Consider the following 14,808-nt stretch of genomic DNA (forward strand, 5'->3'; position numbering starts at 1 on the left):
CGTGGCTGCACAGTTTGATGGGATGGTTAAGAAGTCCGATGGCATTCTTCCCTTTATGAGCCGGGGCATTGAGTACAAATATCAGGGGCTATGTTGCAACTTTATAAGAATCATTAGTTAAGCTAAATCAGGTGTATTGTTTACAGTTCAGGTCACCCCATTATCGGAAGGATGTCAGGGCGTTGGGGAGCGTCCGGTGAGGTTTAACAGGACTCTGCCGGGATTCGATGACATGTGTTACAACGAGAGGTCGGACACCTGGGTTGCTTCCTCTGGAGCGGAAGAGGCTCAGAGGAGAACTGACTGATCTCTGGAATCCGTCAGACGCCTGTCAGACTCTGGAATTTGGACTCGGCGATGACAGCTGAAAGTAGATGAGATTGAGAGAGGGAGTAGTGATCGTGGTAGAAGGCGAGAGCGCGGATGGTGGGTGGGTGGGAGCAACAGTGGGGGTCACGGCTGAATTCACACACACGCTGAATGTTCTCTCTACAGGTCCACATACAGAGCAGCCAAAGGATAAAATCAGAAATAAATCGTACCGTCAGATTTGCCTATTCTGTCTCGTTACATCCGCCCTTATCGCGATAGTGGCCGGGCTCTCGATCTATGGTGAGTCGAACGGGCTCCGGATGGAGTCAGAACGTAAACTAACAGAGTGGAATGAAGAGTTAGCGTAAAACCTCACAGTGATGCCGACGCGATCCTCAATGTGACACAGACACAGCCCTTAACCGTGACAATAACACGGCCTTTCCCGTAACACAATCCAGTCTCATAGAGACACCGACATGCCATTCACAATGACAACACTCACAGTGACAGCAAAGCACTCCTCACTGTAACATCGACATGCCCCTGACCCTGTGACTGATACACTCCTCAAGGCGACACCGGAACACACCTCACAGTGACACCGACACGCCCTTGAAAGTGACACTGTGTCACAACTCTCAACATGATTCGCTTCACAACGTGAACCGTACCGTACCGTGACAACGACACACCACTTACCGTGACCGCGCGGCACCGTGACAATGTCTCACACGTCACTGTTAAAGCTAAACGTCGTTCACCATCCCTCTCAGTATTACAGATTCGTCAGTCTCAAATCACCTCCGGCCGAAACCAACAGATACTTTGCCAATTCCTGACCAGTAACAGAGGTGAGGCCACAACGGACTCCTACCTGTCTAGGCATTACAGGGTGGGAAGGCTGAGAGAGAGAGAGAGAGAGAGAGAGAGAGAGAGAGAGAGAGAGAGAGAGAGAGAGAGAGAGAGAGAGAGAGAGAGAGAGAGAGAGAGAGAGAGAGAGTCTGACCCCAGGTTTCTATGATGAGACAGTGCGGATGCAACAGACACTGTAGCTGACCCTCGGGAATGTGTGTGCGGCCGGTCTGGAGGGGGCGACACCCAATGTCTTACCTCGGGAGTGTGTGAACGGACGATGTGGAGGGAGCTTCACTCTGTGTCAGACCCCAGGAGTGTGTGATGAGACGGTGTGGAGAGAGATTCGCTCTGTGTCTCACACCGGGAGAGTGTGATAGGACGGTGCGGAGGTAGATTCACTCTATGTCTGACCCCGGGGCTGTGTGAGGGGACGGTGTGGAGGGAGATTCACTCTGTGTCTGACCCCGGGAGTGTGTGATGGGACGGCGTGGAGGGACATTCACTCTGTGCCTGACCCCGGGAGTGTGTGATGGGACGGTGTGGAGGTAGATTTCACTCTGTGTCTAACAGCGGGTTTGTGTGATGACACTCGGAGTTTGACACTCTGAGCTTGTGACTAAGGGGAAATGCGCGGCTGCATCTCTCAGTGTCTGAATCCGGTAACCCATGACGTGGTCTGGATGGAATTTTGTTTTCTGTGATCAGACGGATTAGAAGGAACTTTTCTAAGATTCACCGAGTGCCTGGCATTGGAAGAAACTAATGGGAGGGAGATTAACTGTTCCTTCCTGCTGATTTCCAGAGCAAACGTGTTCCAAGGACTGGGTCAGAATTAACGACAGGTGTTATAACGTCTCGACGTTTGAAACATCTTTCCACACAGCGAGGCAAGAATGTTCAAACCGTGATTCAAGGCTTCTCGAAATCAATTCAAAGGATGAAGCGGTAACAACCACAACAAGAAAAGATCCCACACTAACATAGGACACCCACTCCCGGCGTACAGAGTGAAATACCAAAAACACACACCCAGGATCTGACACAGAGAGAAGCTCCATCCAAACCGTCCAATCACACACACCCAGGATCTGACACAGTGTAAAGCTCCCTCCACAGCGCACAATCACACACTCCCGGGGTCAGACACAGAGTGAAGCTCCCTCCACACCGTCTCATCACACACTCCCGGGGTCAGAAACAGAGTGAATCTCCCTCCACACTGTCCCATTACACACTCCCGGGGTCAGACACAGAGTGAATCTCCCTCCACACCGTCCAATCACACACTCCCGGGGTCAGTCACAGAGTGTATCTCCCTCCACACCGTCCCATCAGACACTCTCGGGGTCAGACAGTGACTGAAACTCCCTCCACACCGTCCCATCAGACACTCTCGGGGTCAGACACAGAGTGAATCTCCCTCCACACCGTCCCATCAGACACTCTCGGGGTCAGACACAGTGTCAATCTCCCTCCACCCGTCCCATCAGACACTCTCGGGGTCAAACACAGAGTGAAACACCCTCCACACCGTCCCATCAGACACTCTCAGGGTCAGAGACAGAGTGAATCTCCCTCCACACCGTCCCATTAGACACTCTCGGGGTCAGACACAGAGTGAATCTCCCTCCACTCCGTCCCATCACACACTCCCGGGTTCAGTCACAGAGTGAATATCCATCCACACCTTCCCACCACACTCTCCTGGGGTCAGACACAGAGTGAATCTCCCTCCACACCATCCCATCACACACTCCCGGGGTCAGACGTAGAGTGAATCTCCCTCCACACCGTCCCATCACACACTCCTGGGGTCAGACACAGAGTGAATCTCCCTCCACACCGTCCCATCACACACTCTCGGGGTCAGACACAGAGTGAATCTCCCTCCACCCGTCCCATCAGACACTCTCGGGGTCAGAGACAGAGTGAATCACCCTCCACACCGTCCCATCAGACACTCTCGGGGTCAGAGACAGAGTGAATCTCCCTCCACACCGTCCCATCAGACACTCTCGGGGTCAGACACAGAGTGAATCTCCCTCCCCACCGTCCCTTCACACACTCCCGTGGTCAGAAACAGTGAAACACCCTCCACTCCGTCCCATCACACATCCCCGGGGTCAGGCACGGAGTGAAACTCCCTCCTCTCCATCCCAACACACATTCCCGGGGTCAAACAAAGAGTGAATCTCCCTCCACTCCGTCCCATCACACACTCCCGGGTTCAGTCACGGAGTGAATCTCCCTCCACACCATCCCATCACACACTCCCGGGGTCAGACGTAGAGTGAATCTCCCTCCACACCGTCCCATCACACACTCCCGGGTTCAGTCACGGAGTGAATCTCCCTCCACACCGTCCCATCACACACTCCCGGGGTCAGACACAGAGTGCATCTCCCTCCGCACCGTCCCATCACACACTCCCGGGGTCAGTCACAGAGTGAATCTCCCTCCACACCGTCCCATCACACTCTCCCGGGGTCAGTCACAGAGTGAATCACCCTCCACACCGTCCCATCACACACTCCCGGGGTCAGACGTAGAGTGAATCTCCCTCCACACCGTCCCATCACACACTCCCGGGTTCAGTCACGGAGTGAATCTCCATCCACACCGTCCCATCACACACTCCCGGGGTCAGACACAGAGTGCATCTCCCTCCGCACCGTCCCATCACACACTCCCGGGGTCAGTCACAGAGTGAATCTCCCTCCACACCGTCCCATCACACACTCCCGGGGTCAGTCACAGAGTGAATCACCCTCCACACCGTCCCATCACACACTCCCGGAGTCAGACACAGAGCGAATCTCCCTCCGCACCGTCCCATCACATACTCCCGGGATCAGTCACAGACAGAAGCTTCCATCGCACCTTCCCATCTCACAACTGAGAGAGTCTCCGGAAACAGTGTTTGATTCTAGGTACTAATCGAAAGAAATTTATTTTACAGAATATTGTTTCCCGCTCTCTTGTCTCCCGAGACCATGCGTACTGGATTGGAAAATGCGAAGATGGGTGAGATTTGGACTGATCTGTGGGTTGGGAGTTGGGCTGTGACATAGTCCTGAGGAAAGAAAATATTATTGGTTTACGGGCTGAAGTAGATTTGTGGGAAGAGGGAGGGGGACTTGCTACTGTTTGAAAACTCTCCGAGGTTGTCGAGAGAGGATGATTAAACTGGATCATTTCGAGTACCGATATGTGTCTGTCCGGGAAGGTCCGGGCAGCGGAATGTTTTGAGGAATTGCAGAGTGTCATATGGAAGCATCCCACCCTGTTATTATTTTGCTGGTTCACGCAGGGTTGTGGAGAGTGCGCGATGCTGTGGAATTAGTTTGGACTGACATGGAACTGTGAGGAGAGGGACAGAGTGTGGGATTAGCTTGTGGAATGATATTTTTCTGTGAGAAAAGAGTTGGGCAGCGTGATTAGTTTGGTTACTGATAGAGATCTGAGTTGAGGGAGTGGGACAATTGGATTAGTTTGAAGACCGATACAGAGCTGTGTGCACAGGGTGGGTCAGTGAGATCAGTTTTCAGACTTATCCAGTGTTCTGGGAGGCAGTGTTTTCTGTGGTACAGATTTGCCGGTGGGTCCATAACTGTGGGGAAAGCGCGGTGCAGTGGGATTAGTTTGAAGTCTGACACCAAGCTGTGGGGAGAGGGAAGGGCAGCGGAATTAATTAAGTGACCCACATGGGGCTAAAGAGAGTGGGCCTTTGGGATTTATTTCCAGACTTCAATAATTATGTGGGTAATGAGACATTTTTTGGGAACTGAAACAGATTTAAGGGGAGCGAGGTGTAATGGAATTAGTTTGGAGATTAACACAGTGCTGTGGGGACGAAGTTGGACAGTGAAATTAGTTTGTTGACGGCTTCATGGTTGAAAGGAGTTTAATGTGATTAGTTGTGCGAACATCTTGGGTTGCCTGGTGGAGTCTCTATAAATTGTTTAATCCTCTTTGATAGAGAAGTGTCTACTGGACTCCTGTACAAGGTACACTCTGGAACGACCGCCTGCAGTCTTTGCGAACAGTTCGGAACGAGTTTTCGTTGCGATGGTAATTGGCATTTCATCTGCGAGAAGTCGGCACCTTTGTTCCCGGATGTTCCTGAAGAGATCCAGGAGCTCTGTAATCAGCCAGCGGGGCCGAGTTGAATCAACAGACTACCCCTCTTTCTCCCCATTCTCTCTCATCAACTATTATTCCTTCATCCTCTCAAATTCACCTCACACTCTCTGGGACCCCCCCCCCCTCCAACTCCATTCATCTCCATAAGTAGGAAAATGGAGGAGTTCCTGAAAGCAGACTACAGGGAGATAAGAAGGGAATTGAGAGGCAGGACTTCAAAGGTAGTAATCTTGGGATTACTGCCTGTGCCACGTGACAGCGGGACATTGACTGCATCCAAAACCGATTCTGTGGGACACCACTTGTCACCACGCTCCAATCCGAATTTACTCTCTCCACGACGGATCTCTGCTTTCTGCAGGCAAGCCGATTCTGAATCCACTTGGCCAAGCATCCCTGGATCCCATGCCTTCTGACTTTCGAAAAAAGCCAACCGTGTGGACCCTTGTCAAATGCCTTACTAAAATCAATTTAGCTCACATCCACTACACTACCTTCATCTATATGCCTGGTCACCTCCTTGAGGAAATCTATCAGGCCTGTTAGATGCGATCTTCCCTTCTCAAAGCCATGCTGACTGTCCGTGATCAGATCATAATTGTATAAATGTCCATAGATTCCATCTCTAAGAATCTTTTCCACCAGTTTTCCCACCACGGACTTAAGGCTCAAAAGTCTATAATTACCTGGACTATCCCAACTACATTTTTTGAAGAAGAGGATGCTATGAATGTTTCCTATTTCCTATTTCCCTACTTCCTTGCCTTTGTCCGCTTTCTCTACCCACCTCTTTCCCATCTCTTCCCCTTTCCCCAGATCTCTACCCCCCTCCAATCCCACTCTGTTCTAACTCCTCCGTCTCGCTGACCTCGCTCTTTCTCGTTCTCCTTTCCGTCCACTCTCATCTCAAGCATCTGCGGGCCGGAAAGATGTACAACTGATGTAAATTCTAAATATTAATACATACAGATAAAATGTCGTTCTTGTGTCAGAGATGTATGGAGCAGTGGCGGATGCTGTCCATGAATCGTTGTGTGTCGGTGTTCCGTCTCCTGCGTCTCCTCGCTGATAGTGGTGTTACGCAATGTAACGTTTTAGAAACGATCCAGCAGCAATAGATTACACATGGAGTCTGGTTTTCATGTTAAAACAATTATCTTTATTACTAACTGCTTATTATATAATAACTCAACCACGATAAACAGAAGTTAACAATGTTATGCGTAGCTTGTGCGCAAATATAACTGTTGAGTTTGGGGGAATAAGAGTCAGAGTCTTGAGATGGTAAAGTAGGAAATGTCAGCAATACACGAAATAAACGATAGGGAGAGAAATAAACGTTCTACTGGAGAGAGAAGGTTAGTACGAATTATTCCACAGGTCTCACGCCGCAAAAGCGAGGAAACAGTCGCCGTAGATCTTGTCCGACGTGTCGTTCCAAATCCACATGCGAATTAGCACCAAAAGTGACCTGTCACAGGAATATCGTCTTCGAGTGGTTACCACACAACATACCCAGGCAAGGGCTACACAAGTGGTCCCACAAGATACCGCTAAATTCCACTGTTATGGTTTATACGAAGCGACTGTCCCATACTCGTTGTGCACCGTGTGCCGATGTTTAACCCACCCTTGCGGGCATCGGAGAGTTCCAAGCCCCAGCTGCGACATGCTGAGGCTGTCGGCTTCCCCAGTCTCTGTTATTCTCCCTCTCTCGACTGGTCACTCTCCCTATGTCTGTGTAAAAACAAATCCGAAGCAGACCGCTTCAACTTGTGACTGACGTCATAGTCCCGCCTCACTCAGGCGCCTTAAAGCGACAGTCCACCGTAAACGAAACCTGAGGGTTCGGAACAGTACTAACAGGTAGAGAGCTTCTCCGGGGTGGTGAGGGTTCTCCCTGATGGATACAGCACTTTCACGACATCGCCTCCTGAAAATGCCCCCGATAGTGGGGAGAGGTGTGACCGTCAGAGTGCTGGCCCAGTCTAGAACCCTCTGAAGCATCTTCCGATTCTGAGCGTCGCAGCCTCCACACCAGGCGGCGATGCGACAAGACAGAACGCTTTCCACCGTGCATCCATAGAAACTGGTTCTGGACAACCCAACGCCAACTGAGAGACCACATTTCTTCATAGTCCGGAGGTAATAATCTCTTATGCTATGAGACAAGGATGGATGGTGTTGGATCCAAATGCAGAGTAAGGTCCGGAATGAACTCAGACTCCGACTGGAAATAAACATGAAAACCTGAACCCAATCCAAAGACGTCACACACAGTCGTACTTGAAGGGGAACTCTTACGGCTGCGCACTGAATACTTGCGTGTCTGAGACTTAAATGCACAGCGACATTCCGGGGATTGGACGTGCAGAAACCTGGACGCCTGTCCTGTTCTGTTGGGAACATGACAATTCCATCGTGTCTGTATGAATGCGTTCGCCTCACTCTGAGTTTCTGACTCCCAGGAACTACAATTCAGATCAAACAGATTAGGATCAGAATGAGTCTGCTCGCCTTTAATCATGGCTGATCCATCGACCCGGCAGTGTGTGATGGGACAGTGCGGAGGGGGTTTTAATCAGTGTCTGACCCCGGGAGTGTGTGATGGGACAGTGTGGGGGGGCTTCACTCTGTATTTACCTCCGGGAGTGTGTGATGGGACAGTGTTGAGGGAGCTTCAATCTGTATCCGACCCCGGAAATACGTAATGGAACTGTATGGAGGGAGATTCACTCTGTGTCTGATCCCCGGATGTGCGATGGGTCGGTGTGGGGGGAGATTCACTCTGTGTCTAGCCCCGGGAGTGTGTGATGGGACAGTGTGGAGGGAGATTCACTCTGTGTCTGACCCCGGGAGTGTGTATTGGGACGGAGTGAAGGGAGATTCACTCTGTGTCTATACCCGGGAGTGTGTGATGGGACGGTGTGGGGGGAGATTCATTCTGCGTTTGGTCCCAGGAGTGTGTGATGGGACGGTGTGGAGGGCGATTCACTCTGAGTCTGTCTCCGGAAGTGCCTGACGGGCTGGTACGGTGGGTGCGTCACAATCCTCAAAGGAACACAGTGGGACCCCTTACGATGATATTGACACACATAACTCCGTGGCACCGACACATGTGTGAAGAACATGCCCGTCATCTTACCCGACACACTGACATGCCCTGCAGTGTATAACGGACACCTTCCTCCCTGACATCATAATCCACTTCCTCTTCAAATCCCTCCGCGTTTCCCTCAAACCCTCACTCTCCTAACATCCTCCCCGCCTGTCACATAGTACCTCCACCGCCCCCTCCCGTCTCTGTCACACCCTCCCATACAAGCTACCCCGTGACCCATTCCCTTCCCTACGACCCTCCCTGTTTCCGTGAACATCTCCATTCCCGACAACATACCACATCTCAGTCGCTTCACCCCATCCTCAGATCTCCATCCTGGTGTTCACAGGGAATCCTGCCGGGAATGGGGTAGAGTTTACACCTGCTTCCCGCCACAGGTTATCGTTCTCTCGGTTCTGAGCCTGTCAACAGCTCTGAATATACAGGTTGATCGTGTGCACACGGAACACTTTCTCCAATGGCAGCAATCGCACCATCTTTTCTCTTGCCTCCACTCTCCTCCTCTTCCTTTCACTTCCCTCAAAGCAGCATCGGATCACACACACACACACACACACACACACACACACACACACACACACACACACACACACACACACACACACACACACACACACACACACAAATAAGCAGCTTGAAACCCTGTGCACTCAATGCCACCGAAATCTACCACAACAGAGCTTGTCTTCTGCCGGGCGAGCACGAGGGGGCAGCACAAACTAAATAGCTGGAGGCCGGGCCACACCGCCCCGGGGTAGTGCAGGTCCTTCATTTCCTCTGCCAGCGAGGAACTCTCTCAGTTTACTCCTGAACTGCAGTGGAACTAATACCCATTTGGAAAGTTGAATCATTAAAAAGGAAACACGAGTGCATCTGCAGATGCTGGAAATAAATTAAAACACAAAATGCTGTCAGAACTCAGCAGGTCAGACAGCATCTCTGGGAGGAGGTAGTGATAACGTTTCAGGCCGAAACGTTGCTGATGAAGGGGTTCTGCCCGAAACGTCGTCCCTCCTCCTTCCAGAGATACTGTCTGGCCTGCTGAGTTCTGCCAGCATTTTGTGTTTTTAATCATTAAAAAGGGATCGGTGTCGTGTATAAACTAGAGTTGCAAGGCGATGAAAACCAGAATATCATAACAGATTCTGGAGTCATTGATGGGAATGATCTAATTGGGACCTCAGACAAAGTCAGGAAGCAGAAATTTGAGCCTGCTGGGACTCACGTTCCGGAGCTGCGGACGTTTCAATGCAGAACGTATTGTACGAAAGGCAGATGAGCTCAAGGTAGGGTCAATGCCTGGAACCCTGATATATTAGCCATTAGTAACACTTGGTTGCTGGTGGGGCAGGTCTGTTAGTTCAACACTCCAGTTTACCGCTGTTTTAGTCGTGCCGATGAACATATGATTTAGACTGGGGTGGGGGCTGCTTCAATAGTTAGGATAAACATCGCGGCGGTGCTCAGTTAGGAGAGAATGAAGAACTCTTCGAGGTGAGGCTTTGAATGCGGAACTGAGGAATAAGAAAGGTATGAACTCCTTCACGGGGCTACATTATCGGCCACCTGACGTTTTGCGGATTTAGAGGAACAAATCCGTGGAGAGTTCGGAGTCTGTTGTGAAATTGGTTGACTTTCACATTCTTGGTATTGACTGTGATCCTCAGACTGCCAAAGGACATGTGGATAGTATGTCAAATGATTTCAAGAAAGCTTCCTACCACCGAGAGAGGGTAGTACTTGATCTCCACTTAAGGAATGGGACAAGGCAGGGGACAGAAGTTTATACAGGGGACCACTTTGCATCTAGTGATGGTAATGCCATTAGACAAGAGGTAATTCGGAAAGGATTGGTGTGAGCGTGGGTTTAGCTTCATATTGAGGTTTATAGCATTACGAGACGTGTATAGAACAGACAGTGTGCATCTTTTCCTCGCAGGGTTGAAATATCCAATTCCGGAGGGACCGCATTAAACTGAGAATGTGTAAGCTCAAGGGAGATGAGTGTCGCAGGTTTTGGTTGTCACACAGATTGGCGGGTGATGGAACACGCTGCCAGCGCTGGCGGTGGAGGGATATCCATAGAGGCGTTTAAATGACTCGTTAAAAGACACGTGGGTGTGCCGGGAATGGAGGGAGAAAGACGTAGTGTCGGCAGAAGGAATTCAGTTTAATTGGTACACAATAACCTTTGAACTGGAGCATCTGTTCTGCTCTGTAGAAAGAGAAGGGAGCGATTCCTATTCATCCGATGCGTAGCGAGGCGGGATGCGTAGAACAAGGAATTTGAAGGTTTATCGACAAACAGAGGGAACGGCCAATTCACGGACGGCCTAGGCTGTGAACAAGGCACACACTGACACCATCTTCACAGTGTCACTGAAAGACCTCTTACAGTGTTTCGGTGTCACCGACGCAATCTGTCCCCGTGTGTGTGTGGTGGGACGGGTGTGGAGAGACTTCACTCGGTCTGAAACCGAAAATGTGAAGCGACACTTTGGATGGAGCTTTTCCCTGTGTCTGACCCGGAGAATGTATGATGGATCGTTGTTGTCACTCAGGGCATGATTCCAAGTGTGTGGGGTGGGATTGCATGGAGGGAGCCTCGCTCTGTCTCCGACTCATAGACATAGGTCAGAGGATTTGCCATTTAAGCAGAGTCCAATTGAGATAGGGAGCAAGAAACTGGTGACTCACACCTTCTTCTGCAGAGTCTGCAATCTGAAAACTATTTCTGCGGCCTCCACTCTCTGCTTCCTTTCTCTTCCCTCAGCACACCATTCCTTCTCTATAGCCTTTAAGAGGCTGAGTGAGCAGCCAGAGATCCTGGTCCATATTGGTACCAATGACAATGTATAGGGAGGAGGTTCTGCAAAGTGAGGTCATGGTTTTAGTTTTTACATTGAAGGACAGGCCCAACACCCGTCCCATTGAGGCCAGACTTTGGGATATCATGCTGTTTAACGCGTGGCTCAGGAGTTGGTGTTTTTGGGTGGGCTTCAGAATTTGGGATCCTTGTGTTTTTTTCCAAGGAAGTTAGGAAATGTACAGAGCGATGGAAGGCAGTCTCCACCTAAGCTGGAGGGGAACTAATATTTGAGCTGAAAGATTTGCCGGGACAGTGCAAGGAAGTTTGGTGCAGACTTGTTGAACCCGAGTTGCAGGGGTTGGGGTTTAAAGCTTGAGAGCAGGCAGCGACTTGGTCTGGAGTCAGATGTTGTAAAGAGCTCAGACAGAGGCAGGAATCAGAAGGTTGAGCATGATGCGACTGGTGTCCCGAGCAGCGTATATTTCAATGCTGGAAGTTAAAGAAGGGGAGGTGAGCTCAGGGCACGAATCAACACTTTGAATTATTACATTGCAGCCATTATTGAGGATTGGAGGCAAGAGGGGAAAACGGGACAGCACAACGTGTGAAGATGAGGAATCAGAAATGTATGAGCATGTTCATGGGGCTGCATGAGAGACCAGACAGCAGTCCGCTCGATTAGAAGGAACAATTCAGGAGAGAGATCGCAGTCTGTTCCAGGAATGTGTGGAGATGAGGAATCAGAAATGTATGAGCATGTTCATGGGGCTGCATGAGAGACCAGACAGCAGTCCGCTCGATTAGAAGGAACAATTCAGGAGAGAGATCGCAGACTGTTACAGGAAACATTAAGATTGTGAAGCAGGTGATTTCAGCTTCCCACGTATTGACTGAGTCCCATACTGCAAAAAGCCCAGCTGGGTGGAGTTTGTGAAAAATATTCAGGGCAGATTCCATAATGAGCACATAGAAGTCCAACGGGAGAAAAAATAATACATGATCTCCTACTTCGGAATGGGACACGGCAGGTGTCAGAGGTTTGTGCGGGGGGCACGTTTTGTATCTACTGATCATAACGCCATTTCTCTCAAGGTAATTATGGAAATGCATAGGGCCAGTACTCGGGATTAGACTCTCAGCTGGATCAAGGCCAAATTTGTTGGGATCAGAAAGGACTGGAATGTGTGGATTTGGACAAGCTGCGGTCTGGCAAATGTGCATTTGGTAATGTCGAACCCAAGCGCTGTTTTATCTCAGTGTCGAAGGGAGCGGACTACACCGTGAGTAGCAGGAAGTGTTGAAGGTGAGAGGGAGTTATGCGTATAAGGCTGGGGAACACACACTGTAAATAGGACAGGGCCCCAGTGCCCTCAATGGGACACTGAAAACCGCTTGCGATGACACTGCCACACACCCCACAGTGGCAGCGACACGTCTTTCATCGTGACACCATTATACCAACACGCCCCGCTTCTTAATACTGTCACAGTCCACCCCATCTCTTCCCCTCATAAACACCTCCGATCACCGTGAGACACGACCTGCCCTGCACAACTGCCCTTCCCCGGCAGTCTCACCTGCCCCATTCCGCCGGTTATCCGTCCCTCGGTCCTAAGGGCACAGGCCGGTCGTGTGGACCGACACCACTTGCTCTAAAGTTTGCAATCTGAACACTCTGTCTGTGGGCTCCACTCTCCTGCCTTCCTCCCTCTTCCCTCAGAAAACCATCGGGTCACACGCATACACAATCCCCGAGGGACACACTCAATTCGGGACGACTGAATGCCGAATTGCTGTGTATTGTGAGAGGGGCGATAGGGGGATGGAGGGAGTTTCGCTCTTTTTTGACTCCGGTAGAGTGTGAGGCGATATTTCGGCATTTAATCAGACTCCAGACAGCGGCAGGGAACGAGAAAATGGGAACTCCCGCATTCTGCGGAGCGCATGGAAAACGGTACTTTACCGAAGTGATGGGGTTTGAGCAGCGACCAATCACGGAACGGGATTCATCAGCAAGTGGAAACAAACACAAGGCAGCGGCAAGCGGAGCGGCCATTGTTGAAGAGGCAGTATCGGACTGGTTATTAGAGGCTTTATCACTTAGATGCTTCAGTTAGGAGAGATTTCAGCGAGAAAAGGCATCAAACTTCAAAAATATTTTTGCAGTTTATGAATTGTTTCCTTCTCGATGATGCTTAATTCGGTGTGCGGACAACCGGACGTCATGGTCCATGTCCGGACCAATGACATCGGTATGAGTAGGGAGTTGGTTCTGCAAAGTGATGTCAGGGATTTGCCTGTGAATTTGATGCCCCGGTCCACTACCCGTCCCAGTGAGACCAGACTAGCGCTAGGGTTGACTTTGTTAGGGTAGCAGAGAAAAGGCTCTGCGGACGAGAACGTGGTTTCCTCAATGGTATGAGGCCGTTAAATGTACCTGTATTGTAGGTAGAAGGAAAGAGGCCGTTCTGTATGTGCTGGCGTAGTCAAAAAAGTAGAAAGAACATACAATTTAACAGGTGGATTAAGCGTTAGGGTCGGAACGAGGGCTTCAGATATGTGGAATCATTGGGCTCGCATCCAAGGAAGCTGCGACCTCTACAGGCGAGATGATGTCATTTCATTTCAATTCAATTCCATTTAAGTTTATGACGTCAAAAAGTGAAAGGAATTAAAGGAGGAAGGGTGACATTACAGGGCAGAGAAACTGTCACTGCAGTGCTCAGTCAGGACAGACATGACAACTCGTCATAATCAGGCCCTTATGGGTAGAAATTGGGAATAAGAAATAAATGACCATGTTCTTGGAGGTAATTTCTATGTAATTACGAGAGACACAGGTAGAACAGACAGCCGGTATATTTTTATTCTGGAGCGGCGTAGTCTGAGAGGAGAGCAGATAAAGGTCTATATCATTTTGAGAGACAGATAGACGAGAGAACCGGTACATTTCTCCCCTAGGATGAAAATGTCGAATACCGCAGAGTTTAAGGTGAGAGGGGGTATGCTTATAGGAGCTGTGATGGGCAAGGTCTTGCTTACACAAATAGCGTGTGTGACTGGAATGTGCTGCCAGGGTTTGTGAGTGAGACAGATCGATAGAGGGATTTAAGTGCTTCTTTGACACTGCGCGCGGATGTACAGGAAATGGAGGGAGATGAAGATTGTGTAGGCAGAAAGGATTTATTCAATTGGTTTAGCACAAGATTGCGGGCACAAGGGTCTCGTTTGTTCTGTTGTCTGATTTCACTGTTCTGCGGGAGGGGAAGAGAGAGATCTGAACTCGGAGGGCGGGAAGAGCAGGTGTGAGGAAGATCAGGGAATATGAAGATGGATTGACAAAGACAAGGAACGATGTTTCCACAGACGACATGGGCGGTGAACGGCCCAACGGCCTGTTCAGACACAAGCCAAAGGCCCATCTGCGTTTTAACAGATACCTCATTAATTCTTCATGTTTTTCAGACAGGGAAGGGGTGTGTGAAACTAGGATGGGAAGCAGAATGCCAGAACATTTAGTGGAGAGGTGTTGGGAGCGACATCTGTCCCACGTCTCCGAGTCCAC

At 50.1% G+C, this 14,808-nt stretch overlaps 1 long non-coding RNA gene across 1 annotated transcript; it reads left to right on the top strand.

Annotated features, from left to right (window-relative positions):
- Positions 1-551: 551 nt before the first annotated feature.
- Positions 552-2,073, top strand: LOC140719948 (uncharacterized). Its single transcript, XR_012097057.1, has 3 exons — positions 552-612; positions 1,089-1,166; positions 1,973-2,073. It is a non-coding gene; the product is annotated as an uncharacterized lncRNA (long non-coding RNA).
- The last annotated feature ends 12,735 nt before the right edge of the window (positions 2,074-14,808 follow it).

This window comes from Hemitrygon akajei, unplaced genomic scaffold (assembly GCF_048418815.1).
Source record: "Hemitrygon akajei unplaced genomic scaffold, sHemAka1.3 Scf000033, whole genome shotgun sequence".
NCBI lineage: Eukaryota > Metazoa > Chordata > Chondrichthyes > Myliobatiformes > Dasyatidae > Hemitrygon > Hemitrygon akajei.